This window comes from Macrotis lagotis, chromosome X, assembly GCF_037893015.1.
Source record: "Macrotis lagotis isolate mMagLag1 chromosome X, bilby.v1.9.chrom.fasta, whole genome shotgun sequence".
NCBI lineage: Eukaryota > Metazoa > Chordata > Mammalia > Peramelemorphia > Peramelidae > Macrotis > Macrotis lagotis.
Genome location: NC_133666.1, coordinates 489,344,478 through 489,367,887, shown reverse-complemented (window position 1 = coordinate 489,367,887; position 23,410 = coordinate 489,344,478). Strand labels below are relative to the sequence as shown.

Sequence of the window (23,410 nt, the reverse complement as noted above, 5' to 3'; positions counted from 1 at the left end):
AAAACAGAAGGGATGGGAATTCAGATAAACCTGGAAGGATTTGCATGAACTGATGCTGAGCTAGATGAGCAGAACCTGAAGAACATTTTATACCATAACAGCACCATGAGGTTGATGATCAATATTAATGGATTTTTTCATTCCATCATTGCTATAATCATGGACAATTTGGGGGATATCTGCAGTGGAAAATACTATCTGTATCCAGAGAAATAATTGCGGAGTTTGAACAAAGACCAAAGACTATTACCTCTACTTAAAAAAGTTATCTTATTATGAAATTTCGCTATGACTTATACTTTATTTTTTCCTTAAGGATATAATTTCTCTCTCAACACATTCAATTTGGATCAATGTATAGCATGGAAACAATGTAAAGACTATCAGTCTTCCTTTGGGTAGGAAGCATATTTAGGGTGAAAATTCTAAAACTAAATAAATAAATAAATAAATAAATAAATAAATAAACAAATAAATAAATAAATAAATGAATAAATATTTGGATGTCATAAAGACATTTAGATAATATTTAGCAATAATTAAATAATTTTGAACTCTAGTTTAGGAGCAAAGTCAAGACTAGAGATACAGATTTGGGAATTATTAATTTTAAGGTGAATATTAAAACATGTGGCTAATGCTGTTACCAAAGAAGAGCATTTAAATTCAGAAGACTAAGGACTCATGCACTATAACTGAAAGAATACTTACAATTCAGTGATGGAGAGAGACGAATAAAATTGTGAATTAGGTTAAGAAATATTAAAGAAATTAACATCACATCAGGTAAGTCAAAAAGGGAAAACCTTTCAAGAAGCAAAGAAGAGGTAAACAACATCAGAAAATACTGCAAATTAAGTGCGGTTAATGAAAAGTCATTGCAGCATGAAATATGCAAGTTAATGCCTCAAATAGGCTAATTTTTATAAAACACTGAGAAAATGGGGGGGTGGCTAGGTGGCGTAGTGGATAAACCCCCAGCCTTGGAGTCAGGAGTTCCTGGGGTCAAATCCAGTCTCAGACACTTTATAAATAACTAGCTGTGTGGCCTTGGCAAGCCACTTAACCGCATTTGCCTTGCAAAAGCCTAAAAAAAAACACTGAGAAAAGAACTTTTTTTTAGACAAGAAATTATAGGATGAGTGAGTAATAAGGAAGCTGCAGCTCTATGATGTAAAAAGAAACTTGATGTTGAGTCACAAAAAAGAAGCAGTAGAAGAATAAGAAAATTCCCTATTCTTAGTGTTCCATTTCTTGTCTTGATTGTGATAAGCCTCTTTTAAAAACTCTCTAATTTAACTTATTCTTAGCTACTTAAACAGGCAAAGTCACATTACCAACCTCCCCATTACTACTTCATTGTTTCTATCAATTTCTTATGTACATCTGATCAAATTCTAAACAAATAAACAAAAATCCCCCATAAAACAACCTCAAACTCCTCTAATATCTATTCAGCTTAAAGCAACATTCTTTATAACATTGCTTAATCCTTGAGGCCATCTCTTTGTGCATGAGTCAGTATGAAATTATAGTACTCAGCTAGCTGACTAAAGTAATCTATAATGTTTTACAACAGACAATATATTTTATAGATAACATTAATTTTTCATAAGTATTAGGCAAGTAGACTTTTTTCATTTGAGCTTATAAGAGTACAGCCATTTAAAATGATGTTTTAGTTATTTTTTTAAAGATTTCTTGATTTTTTGTATATTACAGAGATTTACAAATCACTCCATCAAAACGAGAAATCTTATAGTATTGCAAAAAAAACATCAAACAAGCAGTGATTTCTCTGAAAGTTCATACATTTATAACTTCCCTTCCACTTTAAAAAGAAAATTTAATTTCTTTCCCTCCTTCCTATTAGAACTGCATCAGGAGGAAAAAAATACAAATTGCCTATAAGAAGTGTGTATAGTCAAGCCAAATTCATTCCATCAATAACTATATCATTCGGTGTATCTATCAATCTATCTGCCTGTTATTTCTAAACTATCCTGATTGTAGCTGATCATAATTTTTTACATATTTAAAATTTGTTTTTTTCTAAAGTATTCTTATTTTCTGTCATACTTTTTCAGGCCCCATTAGTAATCTTTTTGGCTGAGGAATTTTAGAAACAGTTCCTTTTAGCACTGTTCAGGAATAGGCAATTTCATTGAGATTCTTTTCTTATATATAGAGAAAAGGCAAATTGCTCATTTTGATTACTAGTACTGTTCTTTTTTATAACTGGTCTTAAAGAGTTATAGGTAATGCCTCATAATGCCTTGCTTGGGTTCTATTAAGCTTTTCTGATCACCTTATTGGCCTTGAAGGTAACATGACTATGGTAAATGTATAAGATATCAAGTATAGATGGTTGCTATTTGAAGGACTAGTTGATAAATATGCCTGTGTAGATATAATTTGAAGAGGCAATGAGATATAAATTAATCCAATTCCATATATGCATTTATTCAATACTTAGTCTTTTTTCTAAAGGTAGAAAAACTTGGGTAGGTAGCATTTCAAGCAATATGTTCAATTATAGCAACGTAAAACATAAGTGGGTTACAACAGTCATACTGGCCAAAAAAGGAGGAATTTAGCACCTGGAAAAGGATAAAAGGAAAAATCTTTCACATATTTTGGTAAAGACATATGTGCAAGAAACTTTCCTAAGTGCTAAAGATAAAAAAGATGTAATAAGAGATATTTGTCTCATCTTTCCTTCATTGATCTTATAATTCCAAAAGGAAAATTTAAGTCCACAAATGACTTAATATATATTTTATTTTGTCTCCTTTTTAGCTAGTTATATGAACTGTAGTAAGTGACAACATATACATGTTTAAATAAGTTAAAACAAACAAACATTGCATTATTTGAACTTATATCTGTATGACTGCAAAAATACTAGATTGCTTCTTCTTGAAGCCTAGAAACCCTAAATCAAATCCATAACTTATACTGGGCAGAAACTGAGTCAGATCTAAAGATTGATACAAGGAGTTTACTGACAATTGAATACCTCAAGCAACAGATATGTCTTAACTTAAAACTGGCCCCATGCTGATCTATCAGATTTCGATTCCATGTTCCTTTGACTGTCATGCTGCTATATAAGTTCTTTCATCTATTAAATATGGTGGTTTGTCTTTATGAGAGTACTTTATTTAGGGTAATAATTACTTCAACATTTTGAAGAAGTTATGAACACTTTATCAAAAAGAAGTTTCTTAAAATATAATACATTTAATTTCAAAGGAAGCAAATTATATTGAAATGGTTGTCAAAATAATAAAAATAAATCAAAATATTAATTTTATGAATCCAAGTTTAGAATATCTACTTGTTTTTCTTCCTTTACTTGCAATCATTTCAATCTAGAGGATACCACAGGAAAATTATTTTTTTCATGAAGAACATGTTTTTTTTATATTATTACAATAATCTTATGAGAGTAAATATAATCCCCCCAAGAAGATGAGAAACCTCAAGAGTAGTGTGAGAGAGAAAAAAATGTACTTCAGTCTGTGTTCACATTCCAACAGCTCTGAGTTGCCTTCTCTATCATGAGTCCGCTAGAGAAGTTGCTTCAATATTTCTCCCACAGTTGCTATTACAAGCTGTTTTGGCATCCACACTATTCCTCCCCTCTCTCATATATTCTGTTCTCTCTGTCCTTTCATCTTGTTCCTGTCCCAAAAGTGTGTTGTATCTGAGTACCCTCTGCCACAATCTTCCCTCTCTTCAATTACTTATTCCCCTTTTCATTCCCCCCATTCTCCCTTATCTTATCCCCTTTTCTTTATTTTTCTCTAGGGTAAGATATATTTCAATACCCTATTAAGTGTGTATGTTATTTCCTCTCTGAGCCATTTCTGATGAGAATGAAGGCTCACTCATTCTACCTCACTTTGCCCCCCCCATTCCTCTCCTTTGAAAAAGCTTTTTCTTGACTCTTATGTGAATGAAAAAGTTCACGAGTTGTCAATATCTTCTTCTCATGCAGGAATACAAACAGTCCAACATGATTAAGTTCCTCATAATTACTCCTTCTCATCCATCCTCTCTATGGTCGATCAGAGTCCTCCTGTATTGAAGATCAAACTTTCTGTTAAGCCCTGTTTTTTTTTCAATAGGAATGTTTGAAAGTCCCCTGTTTCACTGAAAGCTCATCATTTCCCCTTAAAGTAGATATTCAGTTTTGCTGGCTAATTGATTCTTGGTTGTAAACCAATATCTTTTGCCTTCCTGGAATATCATATTTCAATCCTTATGAGCTCTTAATGTAGATACTGCCAGATCCTATAATCCCAACTACAGAGCCACAGTGGTTGAATTGTTTGTTTCTGGCAGCTTTTAGGATTTTTTCCTTGGCTTGGTAGTTTTGGAATTTGGCTATAATATTCCTGGAAGTTTTTCTTTTGGGATCTCTTTCAGGAGGTGTCCAATGAATGCCCTTAATTTCTATTTTCCCCTCTGTCTTTGCTACTATGCTTATTTCTTGAAAAATGAGGTCTAGGCTCTGTTCCTGGTTGTGACATTTATGTAGCCCAATAATTTTAAAATTATTTCTACTGGATATGTTTTTGAGGATGGTTGCTTTTCCAATGAGATATTTCACATTTTCTTCTAATTTTTGGCTTTTTTGGAAGTTTTATTTCTTACTGATTTCTCACAAAGTCATCCGCTTCCTTTAGTTCCATTCTGCATTTGATGGAGTTATATTCTTCAGAGAGCATTTTTATCTCATTTTCCAGCTGGCTAATTCTGCTTCTTAAGTCACTCTTCTCCTCATTTGCCTTTTGCATTGCCTTTTCAATTTGGCCTAAACTGGTCTTTAACAATTTATTTTCTTCAGTATTTTTTTGTATTTCTTTCACCAAACTGCTGATTTGGTTTTGATGAAATATTTGTATGACTTTCATTTCTTCTCCCAATTTTTCCCTCCACCTCCCTTAATTGTTTTTCAGAATCTTTTGTAATCTCATCCATAGTCTGAGTCCACTATCTATTTCTTTTCGAGGCTTTGGATACAGAAGCTTAGAGATTGTTACCTTCTGAATCTTCTATGGGACCAAAGTACTTTTCTATGGACATATTTTTCTTGCTCATTTCCTCAGCCTAAGACTAATTTGACACACTTCCAGGACTTTAGGGGAATTTGGTGGCACCCCATTGGGACCTTTATTCTTTCAAGTACTTCTGCTCTCTTGCCTGTGCTTTGATATGTGGATGACCACAGGCACTCCCCTCTGCCCTGAAGCTGTGAGGAGGATCCCTGCTTCACTATCTTAGTATGAAAACCCAGCTTGCAACCTGGATCTGAGTGTGGGAAAACAACTGAGACCTGTCCCAGGAAGAGTAGAGATCTCTGCAATCTTCCCCCTAGCCCCTTACCATCTGTGGGTTGCAAGCTGGCTTCCCCAATTCCTGCTGATGGTTCTCACTGCAGGGCTGTTCTAGGGCTGCTGCTCCCACACTCTGGTGCAGCAGAGTCATCTCATTCCCCCTTCAAGCTGTTCCTGGTGATCCCTGGGCTTCACTGCAGCCATGACTTTTTTCCAACCCCTGGTCCTGGTGAAACACAGTTTTCCTACCAAACTTCTAAGTTGTCTTGGACTGGGAACATGTATTACTCAGTCTTTCTGTGGGTTCTTCCCCTCTAAATTTTGTCTAGATTCATAATTTGAAGGCTTTTAGAGTTTTTTTTGGGAATGAGTTTCAGGGAAATTCTGCCTTCATGTGGCCATCTTGGTTCTGCCCCCAACTAGAAAATTCTTAAATCATTTTCCTTGTATTTTGGTCCCATATTATAGACCATTGCAAGATTGTTAGAGGGAAGTTCCAACACAAGTAAAATTTTCACTTCATATTCACTAACATGGAAATTTTGTAAATAGTTTTATTTTTTTTACATAACTTTTTCCATGTATGATGATTCATCACAGCATAGCTGGTTGCTAGGAGAGAGATACTGAAGCAAAAAAACTTACATTACTATTGAAAAGATATGTTTTTCTCATGCAATCAGTCCATTGTATGAAGATCAGTCCTTATGTATGTAAATATAACACTTCAGAATAAGTATATAAAAAATTTCTTAGTAATATCTATATAAAAACCATGAGGCTCAGTCTCTTGCTGCAAAAACTCCAGATGACTTCAGAAAAACTGTAGAAAATCAAAATACATTTTATTGACTTAGAATGATTCAATATTTTATACACTGAACAAACATAGATTAAATTCTGTATACTTTTGAAAGACATTACTTCTAACTGTTGATTGATGATTTTTTTTTGACTGAAGCAAAATTTGTTTTTACACACTCATGTAAATGGTTAATAACTAGAAAAGGGGAAGAAAATTAGCATTCATATAGTGCCAGCTATGTACTAGATATTAAACTAAATTATTCGCAAATATCACCTTGCTTGATCTTCACAGCAACCTTGCAGTATGAATGATATCATTATAATTTTCAGTTGAGGAAACTGAGGCAAGCATAAAGTTATTGATTTGACCAGAATCACACAACAAGTAAGAATCTGAGGGTGTATTTGAATCTAGGTTTTCCTGACTCCAGGTTCAAGATGCATTCATGGCATCAGCTAAATGCCTCTACCTTGCCTGATTGGTTCTCTTACACTTTTCATAATGACACAATTATATAACTCTCTTATGAGTTATCATATTATATATATATATATGTATATATGGAAACTATTTCACTTTATTTTTCATTTTTACATATTTGTAATAAATAATTATTTGTTATCCAATTATGTACAATATTAGTGTCTATCATTTTTGCAAGGTTTTGAACTTTGTTGCACCACATGCTCCTTCCCCAGACAGGAGGAAATCTGATAATCTTAGCACTGTTTCCCTGCTATATATTGATGAAAACTGAATGTGTTGAGAGAAAAATCATATCCTTGAGGAAAAATTAAAATATTAGAGATAGCACAATTATGTTGTACCTAAGACTTTTTTTAAAAATTTGAATGTAGTAGCTTTGAGCCTTGTTTAAACTCCAGAGTTCTTTCTTTGGATAGAGATGATCTCCTCCACATAATGTCTAACATTTTCTCTGACTATTGAACTGAAGAAATGAACAAGTTCATTAAGGTTGATCAAACCCCACGAACACACGCACATGCACACACACACACACACACACACACACACACACAAACACACCTATTGGTGTTAGGATATACAATGTGCTTCTGTTTCTGCTCATTTTGCTCAGCATCAGTTTGTTCAAGTCTTTCCAGCATTAACTGAATCCCATCCCTCCTGATTTTTAATACAACAATAGTGCTCAACAACGTACATATAGCACAACTTGTTCAGTCATTCCCAAATTAGTGGACACTAATTCTATTTCCAATTGGACACTACCACAAAGAGAACTGCTTTTATTTTTTTTTTTTGTACAAGTGATGTTTATACCCTTTTTCATTATCTTTTCTGGATATAGACTCACTAGTGGTATTGCTGAATAAAAGGGTATGCACATTTATTTCTCATTTTGCATAATTCCAAAATGCTCTCCCGAAAGGATGGATCAGTTCACAGCTCCACCAACAATGTATTAGTGTCTCAGAACTCTCACAACCCTTCCAACATTGACCATTGTCCTTTCTGGTCATATTGGCCAATCAGAGAGATATGAGGTGGTACCTCATAGATGTTTTAATTTGCATTTCTCTAATCAGTAATATTTTGGAGCAAATTTTCACAATGATAGCTTTGATTTCCTCAAATACAAATTGTCTTTGCATATCAATTGACCATTTGTCAAAACGACTTGACTCAGTTCTCTCTATTTTTTAGTCAGAAATACTAGTTGTAAAAATTGTTTCCCAATTGTCATTTTTATTACATTAGTTTGGCTTATCCATAAGCAGTTGATATTTGCCCAGTTATTTAAATCTGATTATATTTGTGTGAAATGTGTTTTATACTTGTTTAAATAGAGTTTCTAAGTTGGCCTTTGCAGGTAGACTCCCAAGTATTTTATATTGTCTAAAGTACCTTAAATGGGATTTCTTTTTCTAGCTCTTGCTGCTGTATTTTGTTAGTAAGATATAGAATTGCTGAGGATTTATGTGGGTTTGTTTTATATGCTCAACTTTGCTAAAGTTGCTTATTTTTTCCTAGTAGGTTTTAGATGATTTTTTTAGGATTCCCTAAGTGTACCATAATGTCATCTGCAGAGTGAGAATTTTGTCTCTTCATTATCAATTCTAATTCCTTCAATTACTTTTTCTTCTCTTATTGCTGAAGCTAACATTTCTAACAAAATATTGAATAGAAATGGTGATGATGGGCATTCTTGTTTCACCCCAGAACTTATTGGGAATGCCTCTAGCTTGTCCCTATTGCATATAATGCTTGTTGATGGTTTCATATAGATACTGCTCATTATTATAAGGAACAATCCATTTATTCCTGTACTCTCTAGTATTTTTAGCAGTAATGGGTGCTGTATTATGTCAAAAGCTTTTTCAGCATCTATTGATATAATCATATGAATTCTGTTAGGTTTGTTATTGATATAATCAATTATATTAATAGTATTCCTAATATTGTACCAACTCTGCATTCCTAGGATAAATCCTACTTGGCCATAGTCTATTATCCTAGTGCCAACTTGATGTAATCACTTTTCTAAAATCTTAAGACTTTTGAATCCATATTCATTAGGGAAATTGCTCTATAATTTTCTTTTTCTGTTTTGAATCTTCCTGGTTCAGGTATCAGCACCATATTGGTGTCATAGGTGGAGTTAGGCAGAGCTGCTTCTTCAATTATTTTTCCAAAGATCTTATATAGAATTGGAATCACTTGTTCCTTAAAGGTTTGATAGAATTCACTTGTGACTCCATCTGGCCATGGAGATTTTTACTTAGTGAGTTCAGTGATGGCTTGTTGAATTTCATTTTTCTGAGACAGGGTTATATATGTATTTAATTTCCTCTTCCTTTAACCAAGGAAGCTTACATTTTTTTTATAAATATTTTTCCATTTCACTTAGATTACCAAATTTATTGGCATACTATTGGGCAAAATAATTCCGAATTATTACTTTTATTTTCTTCTCATTAGTAATGAGTTCATCTTTTTCATTTATGATACTAATAATTTGATTTTCTTCTTTCTTTTTTAACCTAATTAACAAAATGTTTATTAATTTTATTTTTTTCACAAAACCAACTCTTTTCTTTATTTAGTTCACTAGTTTTTTTGCTTTGAATTTCATTAATTTCTCCTTTGATTTATTGAAATTCTAATTTGGTAATTAATTGGGGGGGTTTAAGTTGTTCTTTCTATACTTTTATATTGTATGCTCAATTCATTGATTTCCTCTATCTCTATTTTATTCATGTAAGAAGTTAAATATATTATATATACCTTAATAATTGCCTTGACTGTGAACCTTAACTTTTGGTATGTTGTCTCTTTAATGTCATTATCTAAGATGAAATCATTAATTCTATCTATGTTTTGTTGTTTGACCCACTCATTCTTTAAAATCAGGTTATTTAATTTCCAATTTGTTTAAAGTCTATCTCCATGGCCCATTATTGCATGTGATTTTTATAATGTTATAATTTGAGAAGGAAGTATTCACTATTTCCAGCCTTTCTGAATTTAATTGTAAGGTTTTCATACCCTAGTACATGGCCAGTTTTTGAGTAATTGCCATGAACTGCAGAAAAAACTATATCCCTTTCTATTCACATTCAATTTTCTACAAACCTCTATTATATCTATGTGTTTTAACCTTCTATTTAACTCCTTAGTTTCCTTCTTGTTCATTTATATAACTCTGAGAGAGGAAGGTTGAGCAAAACTCCTGTTGAGTTTTGTTGTCTTTGTCTTCCTGTAACCCATTTATCTTCTATGCTAAGAATGTGGATGCTATACTATTTACTGCATACATATTTAAGTGTTGAAATTGCTTTATTATCTCTGGTACCTTTTAGGAGGATATACTTTACTTCCTTATCTCTTTTAATGACATCTATTTTTACAACCATTTTGAGATAAGGTCTGCTACCTATAAATTTTTCACTTCAAGAAGCAAAATATATTCTGCTCCAACCTTTTGCTTCTACTCTATATGTATGTCTCTGCTTCAAAAGAGTTTCTGGTAAGCAGAATATTGTAGATTTCTGTTTTTTAAACTCCCTGATATTCACTTACATTTTATAGGAAAGTTCATCCCATTCATCCACAAATTTATAATTACTAACTCTTTATTGCCTCCAAACTCTCTTCCCTCTTTGTATTTTCCCCTTTTTACACCTTCTCTATATTCCCCAATGTTTTGCTTCTGAATGCTACCACCTTCAGTGTATTTGACCCCTTATATCCAACCCCCTCCCCCCTTTCTTTTCCCTTTGCTTTGTCGCTTCTTTGTTTCCTTCCTTTTCTAATAACTGCCTGTTTCCTCCCTTCCCCTGTTTCCCTTTTAATACTTGAGAAGTTAGATAAGTTCCTTAACTAAACTGAGTGTGTGTATGTTAATCCTTCCTTGAGCTGGATATGATGAGAGTCAATTTCAGATGTTTCTCACCGCCTTCCTTCTTCCCCTGAATTGTGATAGGTTTTTTGGTACCTTATCATGTAATGAGATTTTACCACATACAATCTCCTCCATCCTCCATTCTCTTTACTGTTACCCTTTTTAATATTTTTTTAGATTTTTTCAGGCAAAGGGGGTTAAGTGGCTTGCCCAAGGCCACACAACTAGGTAATTATTGAGTGTCTGAGGCCAGATTTGAACTCAGGTACTCCTGACTCCAGGGCCAGTACTCTATCCATTATACCACCTACCTGCCCCGTTTGCCTTTTTTAAAGAGATATTGTTTTTACATCATTCTATCATCCTCATGGACAAGTCATGAGTGTCCATTACTTCTGGCTAAGTATATTCTCTCTAAGAGATTAACAAGTTTCAAGAATTATGAGAATCTTTCTCCCAGTTGGGGATATGGTCAGTTTCATCTTTTTGGATAGCTGTTTTTGTTTTCTTTTTTCCTTTTTTAACCTTTTTTATGTTTCTATTGAGTCTCCTGATTGAAGTCAAAATTTTTCATTTAACTCTGGTCTTTTTATCTGAAAAAGCGGGGTATATCCTATTTCATTAAATGTCTATCTTTTTCCCCTGATGATAAGGCTCATTTTTGCTGTATAGTGAATTTTTGGCTACATTCCAATTGTACTTGTTCTTTGGAAGATTGGATTCTAGCCCTTTGATCCATTAATGTTGATATAGTCAAGTCCTATGTAATCCTTACTGTTCCTCCTTGGTATTTAAATTGCTTCTTTCTGGCTGTTTGCAGAATTTTCTCATTTATCTGATAGTTCTGGAATTTGGCCACAAAATTCCTTGGTGTTTACATTTTGGGATCCCTTTCAGGAGGGGACTGAAACATTCTTTTTTTCTTTTTTAGATTTTTGCAAGGCAATTGGGGTTAAGTGGCTTGCCCAAGGCCACACAGCTAGGTCATTATTAAGTGTCTGAGAACGGATTTGAACCCAGGTACTACTGACTCCAGGGCCGGTGCTTTATCCACTATGCCACCTAGCCACCCCATGATGCATTCTTTAAATTACTATTTTCCCCTCTGGTTCCATAATATCAGCAAAATTTTCCATCATGAAATCCTGAAATATCAAAACCAGACTTTTTTTATCCACAATGTTTTCAGGAAGTTCAATGATCCCTAAGTGTCACTCCTGGAACTGTTCTATAGGTCTACCATTTTGCTGATGAGATAGTTTAAGTTTTTTCAGTTTTTTTTCAATATTTTGTTTGTTGACCAGATTCCTTTTTTCTTGTGAAGTCATTTATTTCCAGTGGCTCCAATATTTCTTTTTAGAGATTTTCTTCATTTACATTTTGCAACTCTTTCTCAATTGGTCAATTCTATTTTTGATGGAATTTTCCATTTGTCCATTTGGATTTTCCAAGGATTTGTTTTCTCATTGCAGGGAGTTAATTTTCTCTTATGTTTCTTTTTATAATTTCTTCAATTGATTTTTCAACTCCTTCCTGATGTCTTCTAAGAAGTCTTTCTGGGATGGATACCAATTCATATTCTGCTCAGAAATTCTAGCTCTGAGTTAGGATCTTTTACTTAAAGGCAGCATTTGATGGACCCTCCTTTCTGCTTTCTTATCTTCTTTATCCTAGGATCCTGTGTTGAAAGAGGTGCTGCTTCACAAACCTGTGTTGTTGAAATCCCTATAAGCTTTGTTCACTGGGCATAGCAACTTCAATTAGGCTTGGCCAGTAGGGTTGCTAGAGGCTTTCTCTGGAGTGTTTGTGACTTTGATTTGTGCTCCATTCCTTAGACCTGGGGGTGGTGGTAAGAACAGCAGGATATGGATTATCCTTGAACAATGTGACCTGAGCCTTCAGGGTAGGTAGTTAATCTCCTTAGTCTTAACTCAGTAGTGAGAGAGATCTGCTGCCCACCATGAGTCTGGGGTTGGAGAGGGGCTATATAATTTGTTTGGGGTACCCTCACTCTGGAGCTCTGCTGCCCAACTGGGCTGGGACTCTCCCTCCAGCCTAGCTGACATTCTTCCACCCACTCATCACACAGACAAAGCTTCAGCAACTGTTCTCAGGTTAGTCCCCAGCCTTAACCTGCCATCTCTGTACCGGCTCTTTGCTCTCTGCTCCCAGCTCTCCCATGCTTCCCTGAGAAATACCTTGATGGTTGATATTCTTCTCCTAGCTTCTTTGTTTCTGTATAATGTGGATCTAAATTCCATTAAAGGGCTAAATTCATATTAGTTCTGAGGGAAAGCCAGGAGACTTTAGTACAGTGCCTGAATTCTTTCTTCTATATTGGTCAGGAGTATTGTTTTACTTTAGATGCTGAAAGTGGCTAGGTTCTGCCATAATTATGTTATTTTTAGCTTTGGAACCTCAAATAAAAATGATCCCTAAGTAGGGAATGTATAGACATTGGTGTGACTAGTATAGTAAAGAATAGTTGGCCATGGTAGTCAAGTATGACTGTTAGCCATGACAGTTTGAACAAAGAGGAAAAAATGACTTAGGATATCACGTTAAGCCAGCATGACTGACAAATGGGAAATTTAGGGATTTGTAAAGTATAAAATGTTCAATTTATGCACAAATTGCAAATTAATCTGTGTCATAAAGAAATTGAAATTATTGCAAGAATAAAATTCCACCATATAAAGATAAGGAAGAATGGGTGCTTCAAGAAAGAGCCCCGCCCCCCACATAGAAGGCAGCTATGTGGCATGGTGGATAGAGTACTGGCCCTAAAATCAGGAGACCCTTAGTTAGTTTAAACTGGCCTCAGTCACCAAATAATTATCTAACTGTGTGAAATTGGGCAAGCCTCTTAACCCCATTGACTTAAGGAAATTAAAAGTAATACTAAAAAAGAGACAAATAATAAAAATAATTGAAGAGATAAAGGTAAATAGTTACTTGAATAAAATTTGCAGTCATTTCCTAATAGGACAAAGCAATGCCCATATCAGAAAGAAGCAACTTTTTGTAATTCAAAAAATGATTAATGGGAATAATGTATTTGTGCTATCTGCTGAGAGGTCATTCAACCACAGAAAGAAAAAGTAAGTAGTCTTTCTTGAGAGCTTCCTAGTAAGATCGTACTTAGGAGTCTATTTATTGAGTTGAAAATAACAATAGAAACATCTGTGATCTTCCCAAGACATACGTTTTAGATGTATTGGAGAATCTCTTGGGAATGTCAAACTTTAAAACAATTGCCTACTTCTTTGTGGTGGAACCAAATGATGCTGCCAGGACAAATGTGATAAATCATTGTTAAGGATTACTAATTTTCAAGCCAAAATTCTAAAGAACACAGAAAGACAGGTAGTGTTTTCATCACTAGTACTGACTGAAGACAGGGGACTTAGAAGAGAAAGACAAATTTCTTGAGTGAACAGCTGGTTAATAATATGGTTTTTGAAAATGTTATTTAGATTTTTCCAACCTCAACTTGAATAAGTATGGCTCTTGGCCTGTGATGGAATGCATTATTAAGGTGTTGTTAAAAAGCCCCCCCCATTAATGCCTGTATTCTTATGATTCTGATCAAATGTACTTAAGCTTGAAAATGGAAGGAAAGGAATAAAATGAGGGCCATTGTTGTCTGCCAAGATGAATATAAAAAGTATTCAATTTTTCATGAAATAATAGTAGAAAAAAACTCATGATTAACAGTGGACAATTTAGAAGATGATGAAGAATGTTAGGATTTTTATATTTTAGCTAATGGTCATAATAGGGAAACCAGGATAATCAAGGACCAAAGGATGATATAATATGAAGATAATGTGACAAATTATAACTTTTTAGTCAGAAGAAAATTAAAAGAGTAGGAAAATTTTATCTGTCTTTCAAGCACTTGAAGGGATATCATCTAGAAGAAGAATTCAAGTTACTGTGATTGTTTTCAGAGGATATGACTAGATTGAAAAAGGTTAATTGAGAATATATATTATATAAAAGGGCATAAAAGTTAGAACTGTGCCAAAAAAAAAAAAAGAAATGACTCCCCCTCAGAAGAAGTCTTCCAGTAAAGGACTGATCACTTTTTGTTAGGAAATTATATAAGAAATGATTCAATTTGGAAGAACATGATATCTCTTGCTTTTACTACAATTTCATTTCTAAATATCTTTTTTACTTATTACTTTACATATCAAGATTATATTTGTAACAAAATATGTGGGAACAAAAATCAACTCAACAAAGCAAGTCAAAATATCATCCAAACCTGACAGTGTATGCACCATTCCAAACTCATAATCCTTCCTCTCTGAAAACAGAAGCCATATATTTTTCAACTTTTTCACAGAAGCACATACTTTGGTCATTATAATTATTCAGATTAATTTTTTTGTTTTGTTCTGTTCATTTATATTTTTATAGTCATGTAAATCATATTCCTGCATCAGTTTAATTCATTATGACTCAATTTATATGACTTCCCAAATAAAAATGTAATAAGAATTACATTCACCAAAGGGAAGAGAAAAGAAATGATATTTAATTTGGAACTAAATAATCTAATATCAAAAATTAGATTGGTCAAAGAACAAAGGATTAATGTAATCAATGATTTCATTAAAGAGAATGACAACAATTGGACAACAAACAAAATATTTCTGGGAAACTGAATGTGGTACTTAAAGGAAAATTTATTTCTCTGAAAAATAGCAAATGAATAAACTATTACGCAATTTAAAAATCATGAAATGAACAAATTAACAATCCCCATATGAGGACAAAATTTCAAATATTGAATGTCAATGGTAAATTAATAACAATGAATATTTTTAAAATGAATTAATATATGTCTAAGAGCTGATTCTATGAAAAAAATCTATGAAATTGATAAGCCATTGGCTAAGTTGATTAAAAGAAAGAAAGAAAGAAAAAAATCAAATATCCAATATTAGAATGAAAAGGTTAAAGACATTGTCAATAATGAAGAAATTAAAGGAATCTGGAAATATTTTGCCCAATTATATGTGGAATAAATCAAGAAATCTGAGTTAAATCAATAATTCTGAAAATATAAGACTTACCTAGACATTAGATCTGAAAATAGAATGCCATCTAATCTTATCATAGGAAAAATAAATTGAAGAAATAATTATTGAACCCTCTAGGAAGTAAATCTCCATGGTCAGATGGTTTCACAATTAAATTCTCAAAATGAAAAAAATTAACTCTAATATTATATATGTAAATGGAAATTAGATGAAAAGGGGGTACTTCTGGAATTCTTTTATGCCTCCAATATGGTACTGATGTCTAAACAAGAAAAAATAAAACTGAACAAAAGGAAATTATACACTAATTTCTCCTATGAATATTAATGGCAATATTTTGAACAAAATACTAGCAAATTGACTGCTACAGAATAGCACAAGAATTATACACTATGATCAGGTGGATTTAATAACAGGAATGAAAGTTTGGTTCAACAACAGGAAAACTATAAATATAATTGACAATATAAATTACAAAACCAATAGAAATTTTTTGCAGATGCTAACTGTATACTTAGAGAACCCTGGAGAATCAATTAAAAGTTATTTGAAATAATAGCTATACTAAAATTGCAGGATATAAGATTAACCTATGCAAATCATAAGAATTTTGAATTTCTTTATTAATGAAAAGCCTGATCATTCTATTTAATTTAATTATTTTTACATTATATTTTTTACATTTACATGTAATGTTAGTTTTATATTTATTTTTCGCTAAGATTTTGAATTCCACATTTTTCTTTCTCCTTTATCTCCCTCCTCCATAAAGAGAGCAAACAATCTCATATATGTTAAAAATATGCAATCATATTAAGCATATTTCCCCAATAGTTATCATGAAAGAAGAAGCAGAACAAAAGAAAGTAAAACATGATCAAGAAAAAAGAGGGGCAGTTAGGTGGCAGAGTGGATAGAACACTGACCCTAAGGTTAAGAGGATCTGAGTTCAAAACTGACCTCAGACACTTAATAATTGCCTAGCTGTGTGATCTTGGGCAAGTCATTTAACCCCATTGCCTTAAATAAATAAAAAATTAATAAAGAAAAAGTACATTTTAAAAAGTGAAAATAGTATGATTTGGTCTGTATTAAGACTCCATAGTTTGTGTTTGTTCTGGATGTGAATGGTATTTAACATTGCAAGAGTTTTGAAATTGTCTTGCTACGCTTCATTGTTGAGAACTAGATCTATAATAACTGAACATTTCACAAGTTTTCTCTTACTATGTGCAAGGTTTTCTTGGTTCTTATTACTTCCTTCATTATTAGTTTAAAAAACTTTCCATGTTTTTTTTTAAATTAACCTGTTCATTATTTTGTTTTGAAAACAATGTTATTTCATCCCATCCATGTACCCATGTACCTATACTTGTTTAGTCATTGCTAATCAATGGGCATCTACTCGGTTTTCAATATTTTATCACCACAAAAAGATTAGCTATAAATATTTTTGTACATGATTGCCCTTTGCCCTTTCTCATGATCTCTGTGGAATAAATCCTAATTGTGGTATTGTTGGATCACAGGTTATGCACTACTTTATAGCCCTTTGGGTATAATTCCAAATTGCTCTCCAGAATTGATGGATGAGTTCACAATTTCAGCAAGAATTCATTAGTATCTCAGGAAATAGTAATTACTCTAATGGAATATTCAACTTGTCTCTTCTCTTACAGACATTCTTCCCTTCATTTCACTAATTGATTGATAAATTCTCTCAAAATAGAGATGAAAAAGAATTTCTGTCATCTTGTGAGAACAGATTTCCACTAATTAGTTATAAAATTTAATTGGAAGTTTCAAGTTTGAACTGAAAAACCAGTTTCAGAATAATAATAAAAAGTTAAAGGAATTAGAATAGGCAATAAGGGAAAAAACCTCAGATGAAATATATATATATGTATATATATATATATATATACATATATATAATTAAATTTGCATATGTGATATTAATGAAAAATGTGTATACATATAACATGATCAGCTGACTTACAATTTAAGGTAACATTGCAGATGCAAACTTGGTGCTGGATAAAATTAAGCAGGCAAAAATAATAGTGCAATCCCATTTTTCTTCATTGATGAAATAATAACCTCATTATTATTTTTCAGATATTTTCCTGTTAAATTGAAATAGGTATAGACTAGATGGGTAATGTTTCTTGATATGAACAACATGATTCAGTTATATTAGATAGAAAGAAAAATTACACTTAAAATGACTGTAAATAATATAAAATACTTGGGAGACTTCATGCTAATACAAAACCAGGAGCAATATGAGCACACTTTTCACATAAATGCAGTCAACTATAAATAAATGGAAAAATAACAATTGCTCATTTTTCAGTTGAGCCAACATAATAAAATGGTAATTCTGACCAAATTAATTTGCCTGTTTAATGCTTTACTAATCCAACTACCAAAAATTATTTCATAGAACTATTCACTTGAAGAACAGAAGTTAATTATAGCAAGAGAATTATTGGAAAAATTAAAATAAAAGAAGTTTAACAATACCAGATCTCATACTGTGCCATAAAGTAGTAATAACTAATACTCTCTAACACTAAGAATTAGTGTAACAGTGTAGATGCACAAAGCACCATAGTACATGATCACAGTAAACTAGTATTTGATAAACACAAAGATCCCAACTTTTGGGATAATAACTGAATATTTGACAAAAAAACTGAACAAAATAGAAGCATACAAAATAAGTTTTAGACAAAAGGAAATTAAAAATTCCAAATAAAATCCTTAAAATCCCCCCAAACCCCCAAATTCCACCAAATACTACCAAAACACAGGTCATATAAAGAAACTGTAAAGTAACTTAAGAAAAATGGCAAACCTAGAAAATAGATATAGATGTTACTATTTTTTATTAAGTACTCTACTGGAAATCAACGAATAGAATAAAAGAACCTGGACAAAATCTTTTAGGGAATTAAATGAATAAAATTTTTTATATTAAAATGCATATCTCAATTGATAACTGGTTAAAAGATATGACTAGACAATTTTCAGATGCTGAAATGAAAACTAGTTTTGTCGTATGAAAAAATGCTCCATGAAAATTTAAACAACTTGCATTGCTATCCCATACCTATTAGATTACCTGATGCCAAAAAAAAGAAAATGATCAATGTTGGAGTGAATATGGGCAAATTGAGAACATAATGCATTGTTGGTGGAGTTGGGAACTGATCCAGCCATTATGCACAGCAATTTGGAACCAAGGGCAAAAAACTGCAAACCCTTTGATCCAGCAATATCACTACTAGGTCTAAAGGACTGAAAAAACTCTCAATGATCAAAAATATTACTAGCATCTCTTTGTGTAGTGGCAAATTATTGGAAATTAAAGGGTTAGCCATCAATTAGGAAATGACTGAAAAAGTTATTATAAATGAATGTTATGGAATATTACTCTTCTATAAGGCATCATGAGTGAGACTTTAGAGAAGCTTGGAATGATTCACAAGAGCTATTACTGATATAATAAACTTTCATGAATGCAACTCCTCACATTAGTTCTGTATCAAGAGCAATTCTGACAGACCTGTTAAAAAAGATACCATCCACATCCAGAGCCAGGAAAAATGGATTCTGAATACAGACAAGATCATACTGTGTTCATGTCTTAAAGCTTCTTTTATGTTTCTTCCATTCCTTTTCATGTTTTTCCACTTTAGTTTTAATTCTTTCAATAAAAGACTAATATGGAAATATGTCAAGTATAATTATACATTTACAACGTATATCAAATAGTGTGCTACCATAGGAAGGAGAGAGGCAATGGAAGATGAGAGAAAAAAATATCATGGCACTCCAAATCTAGCAAAAGGATGAATGCTGAAAAATAACTTTGCATATAATTGGAAAATGTATTTTTAAAAAGAATGAATGCAAACATTCTCATTATCTGTACCATTTTTTTTAAATGGCAACTAAATGAGTTGCTAAAAGTTGACAAAAATTAAAGAAGGAGAGGCTGAAGGGTATTGAACTATTTATTAGCATGGCCAATTAGCTTGTTCACTGACTGTTTTTGGTCAGGGAAACTTGAGTTATTAACTGGTTGAGATACTTTCTAGTTATGTGACTATGGGCATGAGACAACTTTTTTTGACCTTACTTTCCTAAACTATGAAATGGGAAACATAATAATCACAGCTTCCCACACTAATTGAAACCATGAATATGTTAATCCTTTAAAGCATTTTGCAAACCATTAAGATGTATACAAGTGATAGCTTCTTTTATTATTAAATGATAATGTTCAAATAGTTTAAGTTTTTGGTCCTTTCCTTCAATATCTGGAAAATAAACAAATAAATATCTTTTATAGGCTTGTTTCAAGAAAATTGTTTTGTATTCAATACATTATTACCTAAATATGTGCTTTTTTTTCTCTTTGAAGGATTAGGTTCTTTTAAGTAAATTTAGTGAATTTAGATTCTCTTCTTGTTATTTTACATATGAGGACACTGACTTACCTTGGTCACATAATAGTTTCAGAGACTACCTATACTTCTCTGCTATAATTGATGAATTTACTATTTTTCTTTATTGTCTTTTATCTACCTCTTTCTTGAATGGAATCTTTACTGTCAATGAAAAATTCTCTGCCATAAAAACCTTTTTTTTCTTTTGTCATTATTTTCTTCTCCCCTTTTACACTGCTCTTGCCTTCCTTCTTTCTGTTTCTCCCCAGCCCATTAGACCCTGTTTAGACCCCTAGATTTCCTCATTTAGAGAATGAGGAGATCATATTAACTCCTTGCAACTTTGTCTAGGGTATTGTATCCCCACTATAGGACTTTCATATTCAAAAACTCTATAACAATGTGTATCAATTTTTCTTTTAGTGTAATGTAAACTTTATAAAATCCTTAATAATTTTTATGTAAGTTAACTATTAGACCATCAGATGTGAATCTATATCCTGATTTCACATCTTTGACTTTTGTTCTCCTTAATCCAATTTTCAGTTATGACCACTTATTTGAATACATCTTGAATTTTGCTTAGTTGCACCTTTATAGTGAATTCTTGACCTCTCTATCCTTACCTAATACTCATTAGCTAATTGAATGATTTACAATTCAAACCAGGTTCAAGTTTCATCGAAATGATAAATAATTTATTTCCATCACATTCATTAAAACACTTATATATGAATAGGGATATTTAATTTAGATAACAAACACACACAAATATACAAATATATATATATATATATATATATATATATATATATATATATATATATATACTTGTGTGCATACTTTTACTGAATACAGTGTATTTTCAAAAAACATGAAACTTTAGTTCTAAATCTAAACCACTCACTACTACTCTCTTTTCATAGACTTCCCAGGAATGGCTTTGAAACTTCAACATGTTGCTTGCTGTTCTTATATCTGTGCAGTAGTTTCTTTATGCCACACAGACAAAAAAAAAAATGAAACATCCAAAATCTCTGAATTGTTTGGAGCTCATGAACAATACTAAATGATTTCACTGATGATAATGTGTCAAATAATGTGAAGTTGTTCCACACATATGTTGTCAAAAATTCATCTACTGGGGGATGGCTAGGTGATGCAGTGGATGGAGCACCAGTCAGGAAAACCTGAGCTCAAATCCAGCTTCAGACATTTTTTAATTACCTTGCTGTGTGGCCTTGGGCAATCCACTTAAACCCATTGTCTTGCAAAAAAACTAAAAAAAAAAATTCATCCAGTGGCAAAGATAGAATATGAGAGTGGAAGTCTATGTATCGTCTATCATATTCATCATTTCCTCAAGTTTACAGGATAAAGCAAGCAATATATAACAAAATTAAATTAAAACAATAGCAACTACCCACCACAGCAACATTTTTTATTTAAGATTCAGGAGGTGCCTTTAAGCTTAGTAATAGATTTCTATTTCTGCACAATTATTTCTTAAATGACCTCTTTTCTTGTCTTTGAGCCAGTTAATTTTGATGAATGAGCAGAAATAAGCAGTAGATATTAAATTGAATGTGAAATTTAAAATAGTTATTTCGGGTGGGCTACAGATCAGATGGAAGACAAAATGACCAGGTGAAGAATTCAATTGAACCATCCTCCTGAAGATGTTATCCACTCAGTGAAGTTCAAGTCCAACACAACCCAGTTCCTGCTGGCCTTTTCCTGGAACATTTCAATCTTACTGTATGATATCCCTGCAGCTCAAATAACAACACACTGATGCTTTCCTCTACTGTGCTTTCTAGATCCAAAACATGCTTGGAGTGAGGGTTTGGATCACCAGCCAAAAATGCATGGTTTGAATACACATTAAGAAACCCTTAATGGAATCCACTATACTGCTTTAGATGTGTCAGATATTTTCCAGAAATCAATATTATGGTATTCGAAGTTGGGATCAAACATTTAAATTGCATGATCCCAGAATTCATTGTAATGCACTGATGTTTTTCTCTGCCAGAAAATGTTTGCAATCTCACTGTATCTGGAGATAGATTAATTGTGGAGACAACTGATCAGAGAGTTTTGGTGGGAGACTTAAGAAATATGGGCTATGCCAAGCAGAAAGAGTCCAGTCTGAAATATCAGACTCATTACATACTAACATTTCCAAATAAGCTTGGTTGTGTGTCAAACTCTATTAAAGACTGAGTGGCAAATGAATATTTGGACCCAAGTCCTGGGTAAAGACTAAGAAATAATCATTTAAATTTTAAAGTCTAAAAGATAATAATATTATAATATTGATTTGGTTTTACTGTCAGTGTTATTTCATTTCACAACACATTTGCTACAGGCTTGTAAGATTTATTGATATTTAGGTTCCACTCAACAAGAAACAATTGTGCTAGTTCCATTGGCATCCCATGATCACAGAATTAACTTGCCTTCAGTAATAATGAAACCACACTTACAATAACATCATCATATATTTATGAAATGGATGACACTGAATATCCAGAAGATGTTATCTTCATTCAGAAAGAGACAAAAGCAGAATCAAAACCCAACTCTACTTAATCTAATCATCTTACAGAAGTGTGATTTATTTGTCAAAAAGTTTTTATGTAATTTCTATTACAGATACTTGTCAAAAAGGAATAATTTATAGCAAGTATTGATTAAATTTTTGTCATTGGATTTCTTTCTTTTCATTTGTCTTAAATGAAACCTTTATATTATCCATTTAATATTTTTTAAAAATTAAAATTAAAAAATAGACATTTGAGGTTACTTCAAAGTTGTTTCCTGACATGGAATCCACCGCAATTTTTTCCCACTGATGTCTTTACCTAAGTCATTTTCTTAATTTTCCCCAAAGGCTTGTAAACATTTCCTTTTTAGGACAATGCAGAATGAAACAAGGTTAAGCAAATTAAAGTATCTAATCCCAGGAGTTTGTCACAACAAGGCATCTTATAGTAAAACCTTTATAGAAACATGCCATCATTATTCATTAGAAGAGTACTTAGGTGTAGTGAATAAAGTGTAGGTCTGAAATCAGTAGGACCTGAGTTCACATCTGACCTCAAATGTTAATTACCTGTGTGATTCTGGTCAAGTCACTTCAAAATGAACTCAAGAGGAAATGGCAAGCAACTCCAGTGTTTTTGCCAAGACTCAGACATGACTGAAAAATATTAAATCATCCATCAGATCTGCATAAGACAAGCTCTATGTTTATCCAGCAATATTTTAAAATAACTTGTGATAGGATACTTGAGAGAATGAAACCCATTGTGTAAAGACAGAACTTTGTTGAAGATTGAATAATAAAAATTCAATGG

General features: G+C 32.5%; 1 pseudogene; it reads left to right on the top strand.

Annotated features, from left to right (window-relative positions):
• Positions 1-22,643, top strand: part of LOC141499299 (mitotic checkpoint protein BUB3 pseudogene) — a 60,996-nt pseudogene extending 38,353 nt beyond the window's left edge.
• Positions 22,644-23,410: the final 767 nt, after the last annotated feature.